The 24,290-nt window shown below is 51.2% G+C and overlaps 1 long non-coding RNA gene across 1 annotated transcript; it reads right to left on the bottom strand.

Moving 5' to 3' along the window:
* Positions 1 to 9,361: 9,361 nt before the first annotated feature.
* LOC311513730 lies at positions 9,362 to 22,418 on the bottom strand. The gene is made up of 4 exons (XR_014709776.1): positions 21,962 to 22,418; positions 20,082 to 20,245; positions 12,886 to 13,060; positions 9,362 to 12,499 (listed from the first exon to the last, which is right to left on the bottom strand). It is a non-coding gene; the product is annotated as an uncharacterized lncRNA (long non-coding RNA).
* Positions 22,419 to 24,290: the final 1,872 nt, after the last annotated feature.

Genomic DNA, 24,290 nt, shown 5'->3' with positions numbered 1-24,290 from the left:
GTGGGGTTCCCCCAACCAGGGCTGCTTCACTCGCGAGGAAGATCAAGGACCCTGGAGTTAAAGACAGGAGATCGCTTGGCATGGGGAGGAGAGTGTCCCGACAAAGAGGGTGGAAGACGGACTTGCAATGAAAGTGGCTCAGAGCTCTGATCAGCTGTTCATTTGCCCCCGGCTGCATTATCACCCTGACAGGGTATTGATCCCACCGACTCCAACAGACAAACCAGGTGGGAGCGGAGGCATTTCAGACCCACGGGAGGACAGAGGAAGTCGTGTTGTTACAATGTGTCTGAAAGGTGATGGAATTGGGTCACAGGCCCGAGCACAGAAGCTGGCTGTCTGCACCTGGACAATGAAGCGGCAGTAATCACCGGAGTTCTCTCCCGCTTTGTCCGGAGTGAAAGGAAAGGAGGTCGGCTTACAAAATTACACCCATCTTGCCATCCCCATCCCGGATCTCTTTTCTCTCCAGACATCTCCTCCGCTGGCTAAGGTTACTCCTCTGACAATGGGGCCCAGCTCACTACAGGGGGCTCAAGTTCTCTGTAACCAGGACATGTCAGCACCTGCTGCTCTTTGATCCACTCCCTGCGAAGTTGGGGATGGCGACTGGGGAGCCCAGAGCAGACTGCAGTGGTGAGATAAGATCAGAAGGGAGCAGGTAGACAGGGCCCGGCCCTTTCATTACCCAGCTCGCCTCAAGCTGGACAGGACAGCTGCAGCCAGAGGGTCTCCTGCGCCATATGGGAAGCCTGAGAGATCCGTCTCCCCTTCTCCATCAGCTGCCTCCGCTGATGCTCCAGAAAACATCACAGCTCCACCTTCTGCCCTGGCCTCAGCCCTGCACTTGTTGGGCCATTGCGTGGGGTGGCACAGCTCAGACTGGCTCCCGATCCCCCGTGTAGGTCCTCTGCTGTAGGCAGCCTCTGCCATTACCGATCATACGTGCAAGGCTAGGACGAGCACCCGCGTCCTTCAGTTCCAAGCCACAGGTCCCTGCCATTCAAGCCAAAGGAGAACTCCCCGAGCGGGAAGTGGTAGCAAGTTGTTTTAGGCCCCGTCATTTGGAGGGAAGCCTCAGCGCTCGTTCCTAGGTCCTGCCCTTAACAAGGTCGACGTCCTTAGCAGGAAATCCTACCAGTGTCTTTGTGGGAAAGAGGAACAAGCTGTTCCCATCCCAGCTGTGACCTTCCACTGAAGAGGACTTGCCCAGCCACACATTGTGCCCAATAACCCACTGCATTGGTTCCATCAGCATCTCTTGGGAACTGGCCCAACGGGCCCTGGGATGGGGCCCTAACGATGCCAGCAGCTGAACGTCAGGTCATAGTATGAAAAAGGCCGAGGACCCCTGGCACAGAGCAACCCCTCTGACCAGCATATAGGGCTTGTGACAACAGAACATAATGGTTCAGTGAAGCTCCTGCTGGGAACAGGGCATGGGTCCCTCAAATGGCCCCATAATCACAGGGCGAGTGCTCGGACAATTCAGCCTTTTCCTTCTCCCCTCGCACACGACGCTACAGACATCCCCACCACCCATCAGAGCCGGGGAGTGTCAGGGCCGCAACCCTTCAAACACCGGCACTTCCCAGGCTGCCGGGCAAGCGAATGCACAGGAGGGGGTGCGCGCGTTCATATCTTTTCTGGCTCCCGGCCCTTTGCAGGGCAGTTGCGGTGAAAGGGTTAAACGAGAGCAATCTGGAATGTGTCTCCAGCCCACGTGGCCTGTGGGGAGACACGTGGCTTTCCCTGTATGCCAAGAATCCTCCAAGGGGGAGACTGTGTAGCCGCACCAATCCCATTCCACCCAATCTGGAAGATACAAACCAGCTGCTGACTTGAGTGGGGCCAGGGGTGGGGTGGGGGGGTCCTTTTGCTGCTGCCATTTGTTTGAGCTTCCTCCACCGAGTCAGGACGCTGGCCTGCCCGCTAGCCTACACTGCCTCTCAATAACAGCCCAACCTAGACTGTAAACTCTTTGGGGAACAGTCTGGCGTACAGCGCTGCCCACAACGGAGCCCTGTTCCCTCAGGGGACAAGCCCAAGGGCCCCCAGGAGCTCAGTGGCAGAGTCCCGGCAAGAACCCAGGTCTGCTGAGTGCTCTATGCAAAGCAGAGGGCTTGACATCCTCTAACCCCCACCAGGACGCTGAGAGGCAAGGCTCACACAAGCTTTTCGTGCCCATGTGCTTCCCCCTCTACCCCCAGCTGCATTTCTCTGCTGCCACAGAGCTTCAGGTTTGCGTCCCGCTCTGATGCGGAGCTGCAGCTCGGCCAAGTACGTCAGCAATAACACGTGGGTCTGAGGCCCTCAGGACTCTGCCGGTTCCCACTGCGAAGGACAAGTACCACCAGCCACCCTTCAAGTGTGGTAACAACTTGCAGTGAGCTCTTCCTGGCAATCAAACCATCCTGGTCTAATGTTGCATAAATAGGCCCAGGGATCAGGGCCAGGGTTACAATGCTGAGCTCCCACTCAAGCAGGGAGAGAAAGAGAAGGGCACCCCATTCAGTCTCTCTTTCCTGCTCCGCTCCCACTCCTCCTCTGCCTGGAACAATGCACAGCACTGTTCAGTGATTAGTCACAGGTACACGTCAGCCTGTCCTCTGGAAGGGTTGGAGTAGATACTTTTAAAAACGAAGGCCACCCCCCCCTCCCCACTTGGCTAGAGGACCTCATGGCTCCCTGCGTCCAGCTTTTTTCTGGAGTGTTATTCATTGCAATTGCCCTTAGAAGCCTCAACAGAACTCGGTCAGGGCTCCATTGTGCTAGGTACACAGGGATAGGCCGTCCCTGCCCTGGAGAGTTTACAGTCTAATTAGACAAGACAGACAGAGGGTGGGAAGGGAAACCTGGGTACCTGCACAGTCTAAGCCAGTGTCATAGACTCTCAATAGACGTGGAAAAGACCAGTTGGTCCACCTGCTCCATCTCCCTCACCCCCATACCCCGCTAATGCAAGATTATTCCCTGCTGAAGATTGCCTAGTGCAGTTGTTTTCAACCAGGGGCCCCCTGGGGTCCACCAAGCAGGGCCAATGTTATATTCACTGGGGCCCAAGTCAGAAAGATGAAGCCCCGCTGTGCAGGGCTGAAGCCTGGGGTCCTGAGCCCCAGGCAATTGCCCTGCTTGCTACCCCCTAATGCCGGCCCTGGCTTTTACATGCAGAAAACCAGTTGTTGGGGCACTGGTGGGCCATGGAGTTTTTACAGCATGTTGGAAGGTCCTCAGAAAGAAAAAGATTGAGACCCCCTGGTTTAGTGTTTTGTCCAATGTAGGTTTTAAGGCTCCCAAGAAATGGGGCTTTGCCCCCTGACTGTGGGAGGCAATTATTATTCCCTGATGCTCAGTCTAAAGGTGGCACCCAGTGGGGGGCATTAAGGCGAAGAAATGGGGAGCAAGAGACCTCAGTCCATGGCTCTGTCAACTCTCTGGACTGCGTTTTACTGCACGACAAGCAGGGAGCCCAATGAAACCTTGAGCTCAGCTGTATCCACTGTGGAAATGACTGTACTAGACACAACAATCCCCTCCCACCCCACTCGGAGCAGTTCCTCTTGCTTTTTCTCAGCTCTGGACTCCTCCTCTCCTCATGCCCACTTGATTAAATGTTCTCCAGTACCCTCTGTGAGGAACCCTGTATATTTTACAGTATGAGTGAACAAGTTCCCATGGGTTGAATCCAGGACATTACTGCTGATCTATGGAAACTAAACTCCCAAATGACCCATGGCATAATCTTCAACTCCTAATAACCCGGGAAGAACTTGCCTGACCCCTCCAACTTGGCAAACGCCTGGGTTATATAGGATGCTCTAGGTCCTGCGGATGCTCATGGGAATCTCTCCATAGCCTGTTTTTCCACCACACTTAGTGAAACTGAACCCTTGATTTGCTAGAACTATGAAAAACACTCCCTGAGCAGGCTACTTAACTGCTTTTTAAATGGTTATTTCTCAGCTGCAATAACATGGATTTAAGCTCAAAGCAGGGGCCAGGAGAAGGCACTGAGCCATGGTACAGCCAAGCATTATTAACTGTGATTATTATTATTATCACAGACCAAGCGCCTGCCGGGCGGTTGCTTTGGGAACACAAGCCTTTTCTCACAAGAAGAGACAATTTTGTGTGAAATCAGCACAGTGGTTCTTTCGCTCTCGCCCTAATCGTCTGTTCTAAGGCGCTGGCCAAGGAGTCAGGTTCAGTTTCTGGCTCTCCCACCATCTGCCTGGGGCAAAGTCACTTTCTGTCTTCGGGGCTCAGTTCCCGACCTGTGTAAAACAGGGATAACGGTACTTCCTTTCTCCGTCTTGCCTGTTGAACTGGTTGGCTCTTGGGGGTAGGGATGGTCTCTCATTGTGTCTCAGCATTGTCCTCAGCACAACAGGGCCGCCATCATGATTGTGTGTGGGGGGGTGTCTATCACAATACACATATTACACTATTACCAGCATACTCCCGATTACCTGCATTGCATGTGGGGGACAGATTTTATTCGGAGCCTTTCAGCAGCAGGGTGGTCTCCTTCACATCCGGGGGCTAGTCTTCCTCTCCCTCCTCCTCGCTGTCTTGCCCGGGGGGGGGCTGCTCTGTCCACCAGGAGCACAGCCTCCCTAGACTTCCCACCCCCTGTACCCCGCAACTGCCGGGATCAGGTAACGGTGGACCTCCGGCAATGCAGGGGGCCCTCTGCAGCTCCCTTGTCATGGCCCCACTCATTCACTCCAGTGATGAGAGTAGGGGGCTGCAGTGACCTGCCCCGCAGCCATGGGCTTGTTGTGGTCCCCCTTCTCCATGCAGTCCTGGCTGGTGGTTTCTGCTCTCTTATCCAAAACCTCTGTGATATCCCTCCCATGTCCCCTTGCATGAGATACGTGCTGTAGCGGGCATCAATCCCCCTATAGCTTGTGCTGGGGGACTAGGAAGGGATTCAGATAAGATGGGGTTTGCACAATAGGGTTTCGGCTAAATGGGAGCATATTGTAATAAGGGCTCAAAAAAGCCAACTGATTGTAGTGAAAAATTAGTGAAGAATTGTGCTCTCTGAACAGGTTCTTTGGGGCAGGGCCCGTCTTTTTGTTCTGGGCCATGACTGGGACTCCTAGGCACTACTGCATTACAAGTAATAAAGAATAATCATGGTGGGGTGGAATGATACTGAGGTGGAGACAATGTGGCCTAGTGGACAGCACACTCAACTAGGACTGTAGAGACCTGGGTTCTGACCCATCTCAGACACTTGGGCTTGAAAGTTGAGAGTTCAAGTCCTTACACTACCACAGGCTTCTTGCATGACCTTGGGCATGTTACCTAGTCTCCCTATGCCTCAGTTTCCCCTCATTACAATGGGATAATTGCCCTACCTCACAGGGGGATTGTGAGGATAAACCCATTAAAGATTGTGAAGGGCTCAGATACCAGGGTCATATACAGGACCCAAACAGTGTAGAGCTTTATCCTTCGTTTATAACACGTGGTTGAATTTTATTTTATTTTATTTTATTTGGGTTTTTTTTGCTCCCCGATTGGTTGACAAACTTACTATTTTTTTAAAGAGGAGAATGACAAATGACCAACCTCTTACATGAATTCTCTATCAACCAAACATCTGTGCAACACTCACTATTAACAAAAACCCAGGGGGTGGCTGGACAGACACCCAGAATGTGACCCCGCCCACACACACACCCCTTGGCAAAATCAGCTCCTTTCTTGGGAACGTTTTCAGAGATCAGGTTTGTCATTCCGCTCTTTGACCAACCCTTCCCCAAACTACATAAAATAAGCTGATTTGCAACAACTCAGCCCCCGTTTTGAGTCTAACTCTGCTCCAAAGGCCGCTGAACTTTACTGAACCGTCTGTGCAAATCTGCTCTGAGTTTAGTGCTCACCATAATCTCCAAAGCTTGGCAAGTTTCACAGGGTTTTGAGTTTCTCAGCAAGCCTTTTACACAGCCACACACACAGAGAAATCAAAAATGGGACTTGAAAAGCGACATCAAAATCGATCCAATCTGAGGAAACCCTCCCTGGCCCTCTGCCTGGACCCGTTTGCTTGTGAATCAGTAGGGGCCAGAAGGCATTTAAAAGCTTGAACACTGTTTACACATTATATATACTTTTAAGCGTATGAAATTTCCTGTTTTCAGAGGAAAATCTTTTCCATCCATGGACCAAATGAGGGTAACTTTATCTCCGACTTCCTAATTCTGATTGTTATGTGCCTCTCTCACAGATCAAATGGGAGGCGATAGTGTTACTGGGAATGATGTTACTCTGTCTTCTGTTCCCACCATCAGCGGCCACGTTATGAAATTAGGCCCAAGGAGTCTGGAGGAGGAGTGCGCTGAGCGGGCGGCATCTAGAAACCCAATTATGAAAGATCAGCTCCAGGAAGAGCGCTGCAGCCCTGGCTCCCGGGGGACCTCCTCATTTCATCTCATGCCTCCCATTTGCCCATCCTGCCTTTCACCGAGAGGTTTCTAGGGGGACAAAGTGCCCGTCTTGAGTTTATTATCATGGCTTGAGATAATAATGGATCAGAGTCGTTCTTAAATCACAGCCTCCTCTGAAACCCCATCCTCCCCATAATTACTCTGTGCTGACCTCCTCTGGAAGCCTGGGCCTCTTTCAAAGAGGAGAGAGCTGATGCGCTGAGTAGCCCATTAAAGGTGGACCCCACAGACACAGCAACCCCACCGGGCAGCATTCGCGCCATGCATCAGAGAGGACAGCAAGAGCGACAGACACATTGATGCTGATGGCAACAGTGGGCGAGGGACAATAATGGGAAAGGAAAGAGGCCATGAGTCTCGATTCACCACACTCCAGCTTGTATAGTCTTTGCCCCAGCACAGAATGCCACCAGGTTGGACTGCGAGCACATTGCAGCTATTTTGCATGGGTGTGAATGATTGCACACTGCACAGGGCAAATGGTAAGGGTGGTAATTAGACATGCAATAGAGCGGGACGACTTTTGCACTATATTTTTTATTCAGCCGCTGAAGAGTTAATTATACAATTCTGTGGCCTATGAATTAACTAGAACACCTGATGCCTGGAAATAGACACATGTGCACTGTTGCAATTCATGTTCTAGCCTGCACCTGGCTTTCATTAACTCCTCTAAAGACAAAGCAATGCTGAGAAGGGGAGTGGCAGAGCAGCATCCAGGCTGGCTAGCTCTCTCCCCCTTCCCTGGAAATCACTCCTTTATTTAAGGCGAACCAAGAGGCTGCTTTGTGATGTGTCAGCACACGGCTGCAAGGATGACAACAGTGGGGGTGGTGGCAAGCTGGATGGGGCGGTGAAGGAGATGGAGAAATGAGCGCCAGACTGGGGTTAGTGAGACGATAACCGCAGCAGAGAGGTGATCGTGGCAAAGTCCCGAATGAAGAGAGAGCCGTGGTGAGGACGGAACAGATGGCGATCTTTGCCCCCGGGCTGGGAACCAGCAGGGACAGTCATGCGACGCTTCGTGTCAATGACAGCGGGGGGCGGGGAGGGGGATGCTGCAGAGGGTGGTGAGTCGGGGGAATTCAGCGCATAGGAGCCAGGCACTGGCTCAATCCAGGGCCCCTGTTGTCCGCCCCAGGGCTCTGTTGAACCCAGATCTGTCTGATACTAGGGACTGAAAGCATCCTTTTCCTTCTACTGTCCATGGGCTAAAGCAGATGGGAATTACTGGACCCCAGCCCTGAGGTTACAGTCCAGTATCAAAGCAGCTGTGGATGGATCCCAGAGACTCCCTTGTTTACGGCCCATGGGATGAAGCAGCTGGGAAGCCTCAATGCTTCACCAATCAGGCCAGTGACATTCTCCGCCCGGCCCTCAGCTCACATTATCAAACGACTTTCCCTCAGTTCCTGGCACGCTGGTCTGTGCTTGTCAAACAAGAAGTCATCTCCCCCCGGGAATGCCCCTGCAGCTGAGAAATCCCTTTTCCCCATCTCATTCTCACTCCTTCTCCGGGGCCCAGCAAAGCCTAGTTCACCCCTGCAAAGCTTCCACCCACAGCTCCTTTGAAATACAGCAGCGCTTGTTTCATGCGTGAGCACGGGGGGATCCCTGCACTGAGACTCTGGGTGTTTCTCGCCTCCCTTCACAGCCCACTCCATGAAACCCGTGCAGTCCCCGGCTGGGGGGCTGTGACTGCACCGCAGAGACCCGTACCAACAATTCCCCACTCGCAAGGGAGGAGTCTCCCAAAGACAAACAGCGCCCTGGTTCTTCTCAGACCATGGTCTGGCTGAGAGACGCCTCTCTTGACAGGCCTTTGGACCACAACACAGTCTTATCCTAGAAGATACCGATGAACTAGAGAACTAGTCGGGAGGGAGACCTTTCCAAGATCACAGGCCTATTTCAACTCTGAGGTGCTTACACCAACTTCCTTGCAACAGAGACTAAGTCAATGCCCTGCTTTGTTGATACCATTCCCTTCCCTTTATCTGCAGCTGTGTTTGTCTCGACAGCCCTCTGACTTTTGGAGCACATGGACAGCTTTCTCTAGTGCCTGCATAGAGGCAAGGTCTGGCATCATCCTTCTTGCCGACCCTACTTGTCTCCCGTGTCAGTCCCATCTCATGCCTCACTCACATAGCGTGGCCTGTGTGTGTGTGAAATTCAACAACAGTCAACACCCTTTGGCATCTGCGTTGTAACTAATTGGCTAGCATGTGTCACTGCTGTCTTCTACTGATCAGAATCAGAATTGCTCAATGGTGTGTCATAGGCCCTATACAGCTCATAGCTAATGGAGAGTCACTTTTAAGTTCAGTTGTAGAGGGAGCTTGTGCTTCATAGAGCAGGAGAATATGGGAACTATCTACCTTGCTGTCAGGATGTTCACACCACACAGCATAGTGACTGCTGTGATGTTCTAGATGGTCATGGATCTGTTACAAAATAATCTTTAGCATTTGTGGGACATGCTATATTTCCCAAGCGGTGCACAAACATTAACAAATAAGGTAGGGAAGCAGCATTATCACCCTTTTCCAGATAGGGAAACTGAGGCACCGAGCAGCAACATGACTCGGAGAACACAGGAAGTTGTGGCAGAGCCAGGATTCGAACCCAAGAACCATTCACTTCTAACCCTGGATTCAGTCCACCCAAGATTGGGCCGACTTTTCCCAACTGATGCTTTCTGCCTATGATGGTGCCTTAGTAGTGAAAGGCTCAAGGAACTCACTCTATTTAGCTGGGGGAGGGGGGCGGGGGGGGGGGAAAGAGAAGATTAAGGAGTGACTTGATTCCAGTTCATAACCTACAAATAGTTCAGTCAAGCAGGCAAAGATCTAACAGGATCCAAAAGCTAGAAGTTGAAGCTAGACAAACTCAGACTAGAAACAACGTGTACATTTTTAACAGTGAGGGTGAGTAATTAACCACTAGAACAATTTTACCAAGGGCTGTGGTAGATTCTCCACCACTCGCAGTTTTTAAATCAAGATTGGACAGTTTTTGGAAAGATCTGCACTAATTCAAATAGGGATTATTCTGATGAAGTTCTCTGGCCTGTGTTATGCAGGAGATTAGACTGGATGATCACGGGGTCCCTGCTGGCCTTGGAATTGATGAATGGTGCTTCTTTTCACCCTGGAAAGAGGTCTCCCTGGAAGAAAGGCCCCAGATGTATGATCAGGGACTGAACAATCGCATTGCAGAATATCCAACTCAGGCTACTTTGGTGGGCAAGCCTCACCGTAAAGCCTGCCCGGTCCTTCTAACCTGAAGCTTTCCGCTCCTGTGTGCTGGCTTGAGAAAGCAAAACCATGCTTCAGAGGGGCTGGCGATGAGAGTGGTAGATGGATTAACTGATTGCCCATGTAAATTCCCAACCTTGCTGGGGATTAGGAGGCAGGAAAACATGGGCCTTTATTACCCCTAATTGAATAGAATTTAGGTCTCCCTCCCTGGGAAGCCACCAGAGCTTTCACAAAGAAGTTGCAAAGGATATTTCCCAGTTGGCAAGGCTCCAGGAAAAGCCCTTTTCACCTTTCAGCCTCCTCCAGCTCCCCCCTCTGCAAATTAATTTAAAACAAATTAAACTGGGGCGACACCTGGCTTTCTCCAGTGCCGGAAGCCGAGGGATGCAATTGGTCCGCGAAGAGTGTGGATCTCTCAGCTCCCCACAGCGACTGCAGGTGATAGCGGAGAATGGGGCGAAAATGCGAACGCAGCATCACCACTCTGATTGTTATTTATTTGTATCATAGCCACAGCTATGGGCCCCAGACACGAACCAGACATTGTGCTTGCACTGTACAAACACAGGCCATAAAAAGCCTCTGCCCTGGGGTGGATCTGGACAGGCAGAGGGATAAGAATTGAGACACTGGGTGACTAAGCGACTTGCCCAAGGAAACTTGTGAGAGAGAAATTGATAGAAGTGGGGTCTGTTAAGTCTCAGGCTGCTTGGCCGCCCTTTCCCTGGAGGTTTGAAGAACCAGGTAAGGCAATGATCGCACATCCTCCCTACTCTAGACCCGCTGCCTCTGCCCTGGGGCCGTTGGGATTCACTGAACGTTTGTCACTATCTGCTTCCCCCTGACCCCCGCACCAAGATCCAGCTTCAAGCATCCCCCTGGCGGTTGCACCAGCTGATCATCTCCTCAGAGCTTGGTTAGGGGCTTCAGGCCAAAGAGCAGTGCTAGGTCTTTCCAGCCCAAGTTTGGGGTAAAAGCAAAGCCAGCTGGGGCTTGGGTGGTTCAAGTTTGAAGCCCACACCAGGCTGATCTACCCTTGTGAAGGAAGCTTCCCACAGATAAGACACATTGAACACAGAAACTAATCTTTTTTTTCCCCCTCTCCATTTTTGGCAGTGAAAAACACTTTCATTTCAGTACCCTTCAGATGCTAATTTTCAGTTTCCCAACAAAAAGCATTTGGATTTCTCTCAATTAAAGCAGGCACTTTCTGCAACCATTTCCCGTTCAGTCGAAAATCCAATTTCCCGTTAAAAAAAGTTAAAAGGGTTGATGGAAAATGTTTCGACCTGCCTTGACCAGGGTCACTGCAGGTCAGAAAGGAGGCTGGTTGGAAGGGTGGGGAGAGAGGAATAGCGGGGGTGCAGGGTCAGGAAGGCTGGAGACGAGTCCCTAGCTGAAATAGTGTGGAAAGTGACACTGAATCAGTTTCTCCTGTTGATGTACAGTCTGGCCTCTTGCTTCCTCTGTGCCTCTAACCCACAGCATTCGCTCCCTCTACTCTTGCTCGAACTCTGCTGAGATCCTTCACTTTAAGGTCAATCCCTTCCCCCCATTCACGCTTCTCCTGATAGACCTTTGCACCTCCAGTCCCTGCCAACTCTACCTACAGCTCTTTCCATTTAGATCTTGTTCCCAGAGTGTTATCTACAGCACCAACCTCTCCATCACCCACCTGCCACTTTCTCACCAGCTTGGCACACCAGACATGCTGCCACCCTCGCTTCAAACCTGAAAACTCTTCTCCTCATCCTAAGCTGCCCTTCTCTGTCACCACTGACAACTCCACGGTCGACTTTCAGCTCTCGCCTTCTCCCCGCATAGTCTGTCCCTCGTGAAGTCCTGTCACTTCTTTCGTGTCTCTAAAATCCAACTCTTTCCCCTCTGCAACTAAAATCTCTTGTCCGGGTCTTTGATCCTCTCTTGGATTTATCACTCACTGCCTCTCCCTTCTCTCCACACTTGCTGCTTCTCATTCGAGTCCAAGCAGGAATGCCAAAGCTCAACCCCCCTTTCCTGCCACTTTGACGGCATCGCTGCACTCTTCTGCCCAGCCCGAGACAGAACGCGGCTGCTGCAGGTCAGAACAGAGGGGCATTAACCAGGTTGCCGAAGGGCGAAGGATTGAAACAACAGCCTAGGATGCTGCCAGGCAGCAATGAGGTGTATCATCTGAGCTGCATGGCAGGAGAGGAACAGAAGAAAGCAAAACCGTGACATAGACCCTTTCTAATCTCCGCCTGGTATGAGTCCCACCAGCCGTCTCACATTCATCTGCATTAAACTTCACCCAGAAGGGCTTCCCCCCTCCTCCCCAAAAATAGAAATGTTTGATTTTTAAGTAGTTGTGGGGATAAATCCCTGGCCAGCTGCCCTTTAGGGTTCAGCTCACATGGATCTCCAGGGAGCTGTTAGTTCACTCTGCAGTTTAGCAGCCCTGCATATTTTTTCACATGCGTTGATGCTTTTCATGTAAGGTTAAGTTCTCCTGTGAACCTCTTGGTCTCTGGAGGCACCGAGTCACTACGACAGCATCTTTTGGGCCGGGGAGAGCGGAGATGGCTCATCACAAGCTCTTCTGCAGCTGGGCTCAACCAACAAGTCACTCAAAACGTCAGCCGAGGGACAGATTCTTCGACCAGAGAAAGAGAGAGATTTCTCCAATCTCCTTCCTCTGCTGAAGCATCACTGTGCTCTCCATACACCATCCCTTGTAAGTCCCAGGTTGCTCAGTGGTCCTATTTGGCCTTCCTTTAACATCCACCCTTTGTTGATTCGGTCCTGCTAAAGAGAGGAGACTGGAGCGGGGCTGAGGGTCACAGGGTTTAAATGTGTCAAGTGTCTGATGCAGCTCAGAGAAGGAGCCAAGAGATTAAAGCCCCTCAGATTCGTTCTGGAAAGGGGTTTTATGTGCTCCCATCTCCCAGGGCTGCAGCCCAGCTGTGTGGCAGGAGGCTGAGTGAGGCTTTGCATGGAGGGAGCGGGGGAGGGAGAAGGGGGAGGGAATTAGGATATGAGTGCCTCTGGGAAGAATCCCCCCCCCCTTGCCCCACAGACAGTCAGGAGCCTGGACATGACCTCATTCTTAGCACCCCAAGAGAGTGCCCTTTCCCAGTGCCATGAGGAGGACACCTGGGGAGAAGCAGCTGGTACATCTCGGCTCTTACCTCTCACCTCCCCTGGCTCACAATTTCAGGTTCGAGATTATCGCATTCCGCTTCCTGGGGCTGCGTTTTATGGTCACACATGTTGATGTTTGGCAGCCGTGCAGCATTTTCCAGGAGCCTTCTTTCTCGTGTTGGTTCCCTCCATTGCCTCTGGGACGGCCATTCCTTAGAGAAGCTGGGGAGAGAAGGGGAGTGGATGTTAAATAAAAAGCGATTGACAGCTACTTCCTGCCCTTTATTGCAGTACTTTATCCAAAGAGTCCAACTCTGCCATGCACAATCGCTGGAGGGGGTGGGGAGGGGACACGGTCCATGGAGGGGCCATGGCTGTGCAATTCACTTCCACTATCGCACAAGTTGAGCCGGAGAAAGTCGCCATCTTTCTTATCCCTTCGACTGGTGCCCCACCGTACCCATACCCTGCTCCCAAGAGTGGGGCCAGCCTTCTTGTGTCTCCCATCCCCTACATGAGCCAACCGGGCATGCCTAGTCAGATGCTGATCTACAAGGCCCAACCTGAACTTGTGCATCTGAATGGCTATTTAAGGGGTACAAAGCAATTCCAGATCTGGCGGGCTGGCTCAGCAGCGTATCCACCTAGGTGATCTGCCAGGTTGCTGTGGAAAGGTCAGCGCCATGCGTGTTGTCAGGCGTGTGCAGATTGCTGAGGCCAGCGCAGCAGTGCGTGTGTCATCGGTGAACGTGTGGGAGCAGGAGGGGCTGTGGATCAGGCAGCCAGGGGCACTTGCTTGCATGAGGCGTATTAGCAATCCTAGGTCTTCCCAGGACACTGCGAATCACAAATTACCACATTGATAAATCTCCCCTGCACATGCCCACTTCAGCGTGGAGTAGTGACCCACTCTCCAGGCAATAAGAGACACTTCAGCATCCTGAGTGCAGTCCCATTGTCCAGTAGCTCCACTTGGCCCCTGACCCCTGCTGTGTTTTCCGGAAGCTCCTTCCACTGGACCAATGGAGCTCTCCGGTCTAAAAATTTGCGAGGTGTCTCCCATCGAAAACTGATCCCCTCTCCCGTGCCAACTGCGGCTCCAGCAGGAAACAGCTGTCAGAAAGCTGTGTTTTATGGTGCCAAAATAGCCCTCCCACCCAAGCGGAGCTGGACACAGGAGGGTACAAGTAACATACGGTATATGTCAGGAACTGGCAGGCCCTGCCTTCCAACAGCCCCCGAGTGGCTTCTTCAGTGACCTGGCTGAGGAGTTATTCCACCCACAGTCTCTTCCTTTGGTCCACTTTCACATTCTGCAGTACCCTTCTGCAGCATGGTTCTTTCAGTGAGCTCTCTCTCTCTCGATACTTATACCATGCCTGTCACTGCAGCATCTGAGCCCTTCACAACCACTGCTGAATGTTTCCTTTGGTACCATCACCCTTTCGTGTTATCATCCTTGTATTACAGATAAGGGGGAAACTGAGGCACGGGGGGATTAAGTGACTTGCCCAGAGTGACACAGGGAGTCTGTGGCAGAGCTGGGAATTGAGCCCAGATCTCCAGAGTCACAGGCTCTGAGAATAAGACCACCTTTCCTTGGTTACTCGGATGATTAAGACATTTCATTAATCCGTCTGAGCATGTCTTGTATTGACTCCAAGGAGCATGGCCATGCTCTATACTTTCAGCCCTCGGGGCTGCTCTCCCACAGTGATCAAGCAGGCAAAAAGGCGGCATTTCCACCCCCCTACTTCAGCCTTTGTGATTCCTTTCCGACAGAGCAGCTAGTTATGGTACACTGAAAACTGTCTTAAAATTACAAGACATCACATTTCCTGGTCCTGCTCGAACACTAAGGGTTGTGTGATCTGGATCCTGCGCAATCAGTCTGCAGAGAGCCAGCCTAGAGTAAGGTGGGCTGAGTTGGGCCTTAGGGAGCAGCCTGCTTTGTCTTGCTCTGTTTTGGGGTTCTTGAGCGTTATCATCCTGAATTCCAAGAACGACAGTCATGTTACATTGCAGGCTTCCAGCAAGAGTATTTTAGATTTTTATCCAACTTCTCTGGGTGTATGCTATGAACATAACACTAAAGATTGGCAAGAGTGCCCTCTGCTGCTAGCCGCCATCCCAGAAGTCTCCATTCCCACATCCCATTCTCTCCAGTGAAGCTGTTGACAGTGCTGACAGAGCCTGGGAGCTTTTGTTTTCGTAACAGCCTTTCGTTGGGATCTATACTGGATCAATAGGCGTCTAGTCGGGGGGTGAAAGGTGACTACATTAGAATACATTTAGTAAACACAGTCACTGGAGCCAGCGAGCAAATGAAAGCAAGAAATCATTGTGAAATAGCCCACGACGACATGCAGAAGGAGAAAGCTGTGTACGAGACCCTATAAAGTCTCCACCCCAGAGTCTGAATGTGGGGGAAGGGGGCTCTGATGCAGCCTGGGTGAAATGGAAGTGGGCCACGTGCATCAGCGTGGAGGGAGATGCTGGAGGAAGGAAGACGGCAGGTGTGTGGGCTGAGATGCACAAGTGTCGGGTATACATGGATACCATGGCCCTGTACAGACAGGGCTGCGTGATGGTTGTTGCAAGTCCGGGAGCAAAACTCTCTGCTGTGTTCCTGGTTGGGTGTAAAAGCCAGCCAGTGTTTATCTGGCTGTTGCTGTCCTTACTCAACAACAACAAACAAAGTCACTGGGAGCAAATCAAACCAACAGCCCCATGTCACCCCGTCTTTCCTCCGGGAGGCTCTGGCAGGCCGCAGTCCGGAGTCAGTGCCTGGGCCCAGCTCCTCTCACAAGGAGGGAGCTGGTGGTCTGCTCTCCCTCTCAGCCAGCCAGCTCCCAGCTGAGCTGGGCTCTTCACCAGCCCCCTCCCAATTTAACCCCTCCACCCAAAACGGACACTTACTGCAGCTAGAGCTGATCATTACCCTGCTCCTGGCCAGTGTGGGGTGTGGATGCCCCATCACATGCTATGTACATCACTATTTCCACCGACAGGGCCTCATTATGCTAGGCATTGCCCAGAGACACAGTCCCTGCCTCCCAAGAGCTTACAATCTAACGAGACACAGCCAGTGTATCCCCCGCTTACAGATGGTGACCCAAGGTAGAGAGAGATTAAATGACGTGACCAAGGTTACAAAGGAAGTCTGTGGCCCAGCCAGGAATTGAAGCAGGATCCCAAGCCAGTCTTCAATGCCTGAAGCCTTTCTCCCCTCCCCAAAAAAGAGGGTGTCCCTGCACAAGACGGGGCATCAGTGTACGCACACTAGCGGGGCGGGGCGTGGGGGGGGTTGCATGTGGAATAGTAGCTAGAGCCTAACAGACTAGTGCTGTATAAAGGAGGCACAGCAGCGAGTATTTAGTATTATTTGTATTACAATAGCACCTTCAAACCTCTGCAGCGGTCAGGGCTCCATTGGGCCAGGCACGGCGCAAAGACACAGCGAGAGACCAGCCCTGTCCCGAAGGGCTTAGAAAACCTGAAGAGTCACGACAAAGGTTGGGAGGGGAAACAGAGGCACAGAGAGGGGAAGCGACTTGCCCGGGATCACGCAGAAGGTCAGTGGCAGAGCTGGGGATAGCACCCAGCTCTCCTGGTTCCCAGTCGGTGCCTTTGCAGTAGCCCACGTGGCCTCCTTCAGTAGATGAGTGGTACGGGAAAGAGGCATCCATACATTATTATATGGATCCTGGCCGGACAGCACTGTGCAGCATTAAAGATTTTGCATTTTCCTTCCCGGACTGACACCTGCCTGAATTTTTCTATTTCCTGTTGGAAATGTCTCCGATTTCCCAGGTTGATTGCCTGGCAGATTATCACATGATCCCAGCTTCCTCTCACACAGATCCTCCCCAGTTCCCATCTGAAGGGATTTTTAAAGGGTTCAGGACAGATCTGTGGTTTGTAGGAAGCCAGCTGGGAGCTCTAAAGAGACCAGCTCGGACAAGCAGACCCTGTTTGATAGCCAGCAACAATTCCAGCGAGACCACCCGTGTTTTGAAAGGCCTACCACGGTCATCACACCAGCAGCAGGGCTCAGGCTAGCTGACAGCCTTGAGCCAGTAACATGGCTACAGCGAGCTATTCCTCTGTGTGAGAGGCTGCAGACCAAGGGGAAAGCGCCAGGCTGATAAAGACAAGACATCAAAGTTGGGGATGGGGATAGAATTTTGGCATCTTGCAAGACAGCCAGTGACAGCTGACATCCAGCGACCATGAAATCACACTGCTTCATAAGCAGGAAAAGAACCTTAAGATGGGATTCTGGTCTCCCCAGGTGTAGGGGAAGTGCAGCTCGCAATATCCTCACTAATCCGTGCTGCATTCCCATGCATTACCCTGTCTGAGACAGGGAGTCATAAACCACGGTCAGAATTGACTCATGATGTTGGGACCCCTCTGAGGTCATCTTAAAGAGGCCTGGTTTTCAGAAGGCCCTGAGCACTCACCCCTTTAAAGGTGGCTGAATTTGGGCCCTCAAAATTGGAGCACTCACAGTCGCTAATCTTTTTTGGAAAAAACTCAGTCATTCGCCCTGTGCACTCCATGATATGCTGGTACCTACACTCAGCACCAGGGTCCCTAGACCCTGGCAAACTGGAGGCAATTCTGGGAATAGAGGCAGCGTATGACATCTTGTTTAAAATTGAGGTTGTTAGTGAATTTAAGATGTACAGAGGAGTTGCCAGGATGGATGAGATCCAGGCACTGTCTCTGACAGTGGCCACCAGCAGATGCCAGCTCAGAGGCAGGTGTAAGAATCATGCAGTAGACAAATGTGGGATAATCTGCCCCCCATGAAGGCATCACCCTAACTTTAGATTAGGATTGAGAGACTGGTTTAGAGATGGCTTTAAAATCCAAACCCTGAGGATTCTCTCTTTCCCTACATCTTTTTGTTAGTATAACGGTTCTAACTCCGACTCTTCTTGTTATCCATGTAAACATCTGATCCCTCTTTCATCAGCAGTGATTGATACAATCTGTACAATGTATTTTGACATCACATTCAATTTCCTTTACACTACCCCGCAGCTTCCCTTTTCAGTGTGGCACAAACACGCATCTTTGGCCATTTGTGTTAGGCCCAAAGGCACATTCCCTTAGCAGGTTAAAGAGGGGAAGGATGATCCAGTGATTAGGAGCACTAGCCTAGAACTAGGGAAACCCAGATTCCATTCCCTGCTCCACCACGGACTTCCTGGGTGCCCTTGGGCAAGTCACTTAGCTTCTCTGTGCCTAGGTTTCCCCATCTCTAAAATGGGGATAACTGGGCTGTCTCACAGAGATTGTGCAAGGATAAATGCATTAACGATTGTGAGGCGCTCAGATGAGGACCATATCAGTACCTAGGATAGATATCTCAAACTCTCACTGCCTGTGGATCCTACCCCCAGGAGACTGACAGTCCTGTCTCTTTCCCACATATGCTTCTTTCATATTCCCATCCAAGGCTTAACAGTAATTCTAAGCCTCCTTCCTCCCACAGTCCTTTATCTGTCATGAGACTTGCGGGTCTTCAGATGAGACCCAGGCCTTTAGCACAGACATGTATTATTCTTGGCACCGCCGGATGTGCCAGTGAGTTTCCTGCCAGCAGGGAGCGAGCCTTGAAGCCCTCACTGACATCAGGCACAAATGCTGGAAACAAAGTGGCCTGGAATCAGAACGTCTGGCGGATAGCAGAGACAGCCAGAGGTTTCCAGAGCTCCACGGCAGACTGGCTGGCAGCGCTGGGTCAGCAGAAGACTGGCTGGTGTCGGGGAGCTTTGACAGCAGGCTCGAAGCAGTGGGTGCTGTAGCAACCCGTGCCATGCCAGCGCCCACTTATTTAACGCTGGCGGGGGGCGCGGAAGGGCTATGCTGAACCCGGATTCTTGCTCCACACTTGCTCTTTCCTCCGCTCTCCTATCCCCACTGCTCTCTCCTCCTCCGCAAAGCCTATCCCGGTTGCCCCATCCCCACCTCCGCTCTGCTACGCCCCAAGGCCACCCTTTTCCCAGCGCCTCAGCAAGCCACTGAACTCCATGCAAAGGCAGCAGCCACAGCAGGGAGAGCGGAAGTGGCCCTTAGATGAATTCTCTTCCACGCATCTCCTGGTTGGCCACGAAACCAAGGGGGTTCCTCCCAAGCTGCTGGGAAGGGGGTGGGTTGGAGAAGAAGCTGGATTCTTATTAATGGTGCCCATTGTTACATCGGCAGCATAATAATAATAGACGGCTCCCGTTCACCATTTCCTCGGCAAGCACCCAATTCCCTCACCCTGCCTGAAGCGAGAGCCCGTCCCTGTGAGAGCTTCATTACAGCCTTGTAAAACTACAGCAACGGAGCCGCCTCCCTAATTATCCCATCATTAGAGGACGCTCAGCCTTAAGTGTTTCACTTGGAATTTAACAACAATATTAGTGATAATGAGCTGGCATTTAACCGTGGGCCTTTCATCCAGAGGGGGCCCCCAAATGCCTTTACAAGGCTGTAAACTTCAGAACGTGCAGCCACCTCTGGGGAGAGGCTCGGCAGCTGTTTAACAGTTGTGCGCACAGAAAGCCGGCCAAGGGAGCAACATGGTTTTGATGGCAGATGGCCCTTTAAAGGATTTCTCAGGGGTGTCTCTTTCCTCTGCTTCCTCTTAATCTCCCTCCTCATTCTCTGTAGCTTCTATCATCATAGGTGGGTTTTACCCTGGGGTCCGGAGGTAATTCGATCAGAGTAGGTCTTGATCGTGTCTGAGACCACGTCACTTAAGGAATGTGTACACGGGAGCTAGAAGATACAAGTTCCAGCTCAGGCAGACATACCCATGCTAGCTGGGATGGAGCTAGTGTGCTAAAAATAGCCACATAGCTGCAATGGCAGGAGGGGTGAGTCGTCCTCAGGACAATCCTGTCCAAGATCCTAGGTCCATACTTGGGACAGCCAGCCATGGCTAGGCTGCTGGTTTTTAGCGCACTAGCTCCAATCACAACTGGCAGGGGTAGGGTCTACCTGAGCTGCAATTGACACCTTCCAGCTCCAGTGCAGACATGCCCGGAGGCCTCGCCTACTGCGAGATTTAAGACACACCAATGCGAAGCCCTAGCGCAGACAGTTTAAAGTGGTGCCGCAGAATTTTCATTAGTGCAAATTAGGGCCTACGCCAGGGGTTTGCTCCAGTGCAGCAGCTGCGGCCTCGGCTAAAACACCACTGCAGACAAGGCCTCAGAAATAAGCACTGAAAAGGCCTCACCTCCAACTCCTGTCAATTTCTCCCTGGGCGCAGATCTCCTAGCTGGAGGAAGGACGGTGGCAAATTATGCAAATTCTGGATTATAATCTCCAGACCCGTTCAGGCTCCATATCCTCAAAGGTTTTGGGAAAAGCCCGTTTCTCCACCTCGTTCCCAGGGTGTGTCTGTTGGACAGGGAGGAAGCAATTGCATTAGACCAGCTGTAACAGGAGCCAAACTCCAACATTTTGGTTCATAAAGGAGGTCACAGATGGTGACCCGTTTCCTTCATTTCAGCCAACACAGACAGAGAGGCAGCGTTCAGCCAGAAATGCACACACCAGGGGCAGGCAAGGGGTGTGGAGAGAAAAGGGAAGGGGAGGCCAAACGCACAACCAAGCAACTTCAAAGGGGGCTGGTGCAAACACACACACACACACAAGCTGTAAACCGAGGGGGGTGGAAGACAAACAGATGCAGGGGAATGACAGAGAGCAGCTGGGGGTTGGGGGACAGGTTGTTGGACAGTGGTCAAGGTTGGAGACAGAGAAAGAGCTGTGATCCTACAGGATAAATGGATGAAATTGCCTGGTATCTGGATTCACTTTTGGCTAAGGAGCTCCAGATTGTGCAGAGAAAAGGAATAAAGCTGCTAACTCAGAAGAAAGATAACTTGGGACACCCTTCTCTATTTGTCAAAGGGGAAGACCGGGACATTAACTGGCAAGCCACAAGAGCTTCAAAGGGTCCTTTGTTTCCAATGTATCATCATCACCATCCATTTCTTTTTCTCATCCATCAAATTCCAGCATGGGTTATCCCAGCTCAGACCAATTCCTTAAGTGAATGACCGAGGGCATTGGGCTACTCGGAGACCTCATGGCCCCCCAGTTTGGGCAGAGATGAATTCCTAAAGGTGGCATATTGGGAAACTGGTGAACAGTGACACATGATCAATGCGTATGAGGAATTTCCTGGTCCTGCTTGCAGGGCTCTGACAAAAGCCATGTGAACTGGGTCATCTGATTCAGTTTGGAAAAAACGGGTTTAAAGCAAGGTGGGGTGAGTTGTGCCTTCACCGTCTTAGGGAGCAGCCTGTTTTCTCTCTCTGTGTTTTTGGTTTCTTGGGTGCTATCATTCGAATTCTAAGAAATAAAGTTGTGCTACATGGCAATTTTCCAGCAAGAGTGTGTATGTTTTCATCCACTATCTAATCATCCTGTGAACATAACATTAGACGAATATAACAGAAAGATGGCAAATCAGAAGAACCAAGGAAAGGGCATTAGCTCTGATTGCTACTTCCCAGCAAATGCTCACAGCGCCTGGCAAGTCTAGAATGCCAGGAAGATAGGACCAAGCCAAGATGCCAATTCTAGAGCAAGCATCCCCTGTACACAGCTGAGGCAATGAAGGAACAGAGAGCTTAAGGGACTTGCCCAAGGTCACACAGCGAGTCTGTGGCAGAGCTAGGACCCAGGTCTCCCAACTCCCAGCCCAATCCACTAATGCCACAGTTGCAGCCGGAGGGCAAAGAGCAGGGAATTATTCCCCATAAAGAGAGGAGATGCTACTTGCAGCCCCGTCCTCTCTTTCCTTGGAAGGGGTTTTGCTCTCTGAGCCCGCGCAAGGATCCCGTCCTTGGGATGATGCCTCCAGCTATACTTTGATTGTAAACCCTTGGGACAAGCACTATTTGTTTTTGTACAGCACCTAGAACAGTGAGGTCCTGGCCCATGACTGGGACTCCTAGGCGTTCCATTAATACAGCTAAATAATGAGTGAACACTTGAGAAAGCCACAACTATCCCACACCTGGGGTTAACCTAATTACCCCCTTTCAGTAGGAACCGGGGACCGGGACTGCTGCCCTTGGATGTCCATAGGGAACACATACTCACCCAGCATTAACTCAACATCATGTCTCTCCCCCTCTACAGCAACAGGCTTTCTAAGGAATCGGGGCCTGAATTCTCCAGCACGACCGTGATGCCCCAAGAATCATGGCGACTTCGGCCTTCTGGACTGGCCTTCCTCACCGCCGCTGTATCCCCAGGGCTCGGAATTTATTGTTTGAAGGAGCCCAACAATCCTGGCCTGTTCTTTATTTTATTGATCCTTGGACGGTGTCCTAAATATTTCCAGCCTCCCCGGGAGGATTGAATTTTGGCACCAGCGGTTCTTTTTCTGCCGGGAAGTGGAAGCCAAGGGAGTCAAATTGCAGCCTTCACATGTTTCCAGGGCTTTGGAACCCAGCGTTTCCCACCGAGGAGGAGGGCTGGAACTGTCAGGCCAACTTCCTCTAAACAGAAACACATGGCTGAGCTTCACCTTGCCAGGGAGCGTGCGTACACACACACAAATCAACCTGTGTGAGGAAAAGGTCTGGATCAGGGATCGATTAGACAGGGCCAGAGCTAACCTGGAATATGAGAGATTCGGTGGCTCTTGGGGGGGGGAAGGGGGGCGGGCAAAAAAATGCCTTTCAGAGCACAAAAAGGAGAGGAAATTAAAAACTTTAGTAAAAACCACACACAGCTGTGAACTAGGCCGAACGAAGCGGGGGACAGATTTCCCAGATCCCCAGAGCCGATTTAGGCGGAATGGTCTGTGTTCAAAACTCAGATACCCCTCCCGGACTTCTTGCACCCTAATAGTCAATGAGACCCATTCCGGACCCCCACTACTACCCTCATGCATCGATCCAGCCATGGACAGGAGCCACAAAGAGCATTGTGCGATCAGGCAGAACTCAGCAGAGCTGACGTCATTGACTTTTCACTGCCACCCTCACAAGTCCAGGAGGAGAAGCTACACTGGGACAGGAGGGGCAGTAACCATAGTCCTCAATGCTAAGGAGATTCTGAGCTGCATTGCCTCCCAGAAAAGGCTGCCATAAGTTGGAGCAGTTGGGGGCTGCTCTAAATTATGCCAGGGACCATTTTGGCCCCTGCAGCAGCCTGGTATCTGGGCAGCAAAGGTGGCATAAAGCCACCTTGGCCCTGCCTGGATTGTGCCTTCTGTGCGTTCCGTCTCTCTGGAGACGCAGCACAGAATCTGGCCCAACGATTGTCCAACAAGAGAAAATGCAGAGAAGACTCAGTACGAAACAGTAGCTGCCGCACACGGGCCTTTTAGCTAAATGCCAAGTTCTAGGAGAAAATCCCACAGAAGCACTTAGAATATTTATATTAAATACACAACGAGTCCATCAGGATTAAAGGCACTGCAGTAAATTCCAGCCGAATTAATAACCATTAGGCCGTCATGTTGAAACGCTCCTGAGCTGGCGTGCATGAGCCTCGTTGTAAATCATCGGTAGCCGATCCTCTTTGCACAGACAGATCTGTCCATTTGTCAGCCGTGCTTCACGATACAAATTAAAACGTTCGTGTAACATCGTACAACAGTAAGACAGAAACCCAGCAGGCAGTTAGAGCTCCCGCATGCAAATGCGGGCAGCGTCCTGATATTCATCATCTTTTAACATGCTGCCTACTGACTAGCAGCCTGGGGAGGGACAGCTGATATGCCACCGCTGTGTTCTGATGCTTTCAAAGTTCCAGGTGGAAATGGTGCAGCACACAACTGGTTTTATGCGCAGATAAAGCAGCCTACAAAATTCTATCTCCCCCTTAGGAAACTGATTTGCTGTTTTTGATTGGTGAGGAAACTGCTGTAGCCAAGACTAGTGATTGTGAGTGTCCAACTCGACAGGCCTTCAAATAATAAAATAAACAAACAACAATATTTAGCTCTTATCTAGTGCTTGTCATCAGTAGATCTTGGAGCATATTAGATCTTGGAGCAAAGGTGGGCAAGGTTCATTATCCCCATTTTGCAGATGGGAAAGCTGAGGCACAGTGAGGGACCCGATTGTTAGCAAGCGCTCAGGACCCGCAGCCTGAAAATGAAGTCCCCTTTAAGGTGTCTCAAGTTAGGCATCCAAAACCCAAGGCCACAAAACTGATCACTTTTAAAAATCTTAGCCTGTACCATTAGTGGTTTCACAAGCATAAGACAGCACTAAAAAGGGCAGGTGGGCCCATCCCTACACATTTGCTTGTGTTACTCTCCTTGTCTTTAACCTCTACTATAAGGTCTCCGGTGGCAGGGGCTATCTGATGTTTGCATAGCACCCAGCACATCCTGAAAAAACACCAGAGGATACTCTTGAGCTGCCAGGAGAATGAGGAAGGACGATGTTTTGGTTAAAGCATAGTCAGGAGA

Source organism: Lepidochelys olivacea, assembly GCF_965140295.1.
Source record: "Lepidochelys olivacea isolate rLepOli2 genome assembly, chromosome: 27".
NCBI lineage: Eukaryota > Metazoa > Chordata > Testudines > Cheloniidae > Lepidochelys > Lepidochelys olivacea.
The sequence above is the reverse complement of the archived record's forward strand: the minus strand, read 5'-3'. Positions and strand labels throughout refer to the sequence as shown.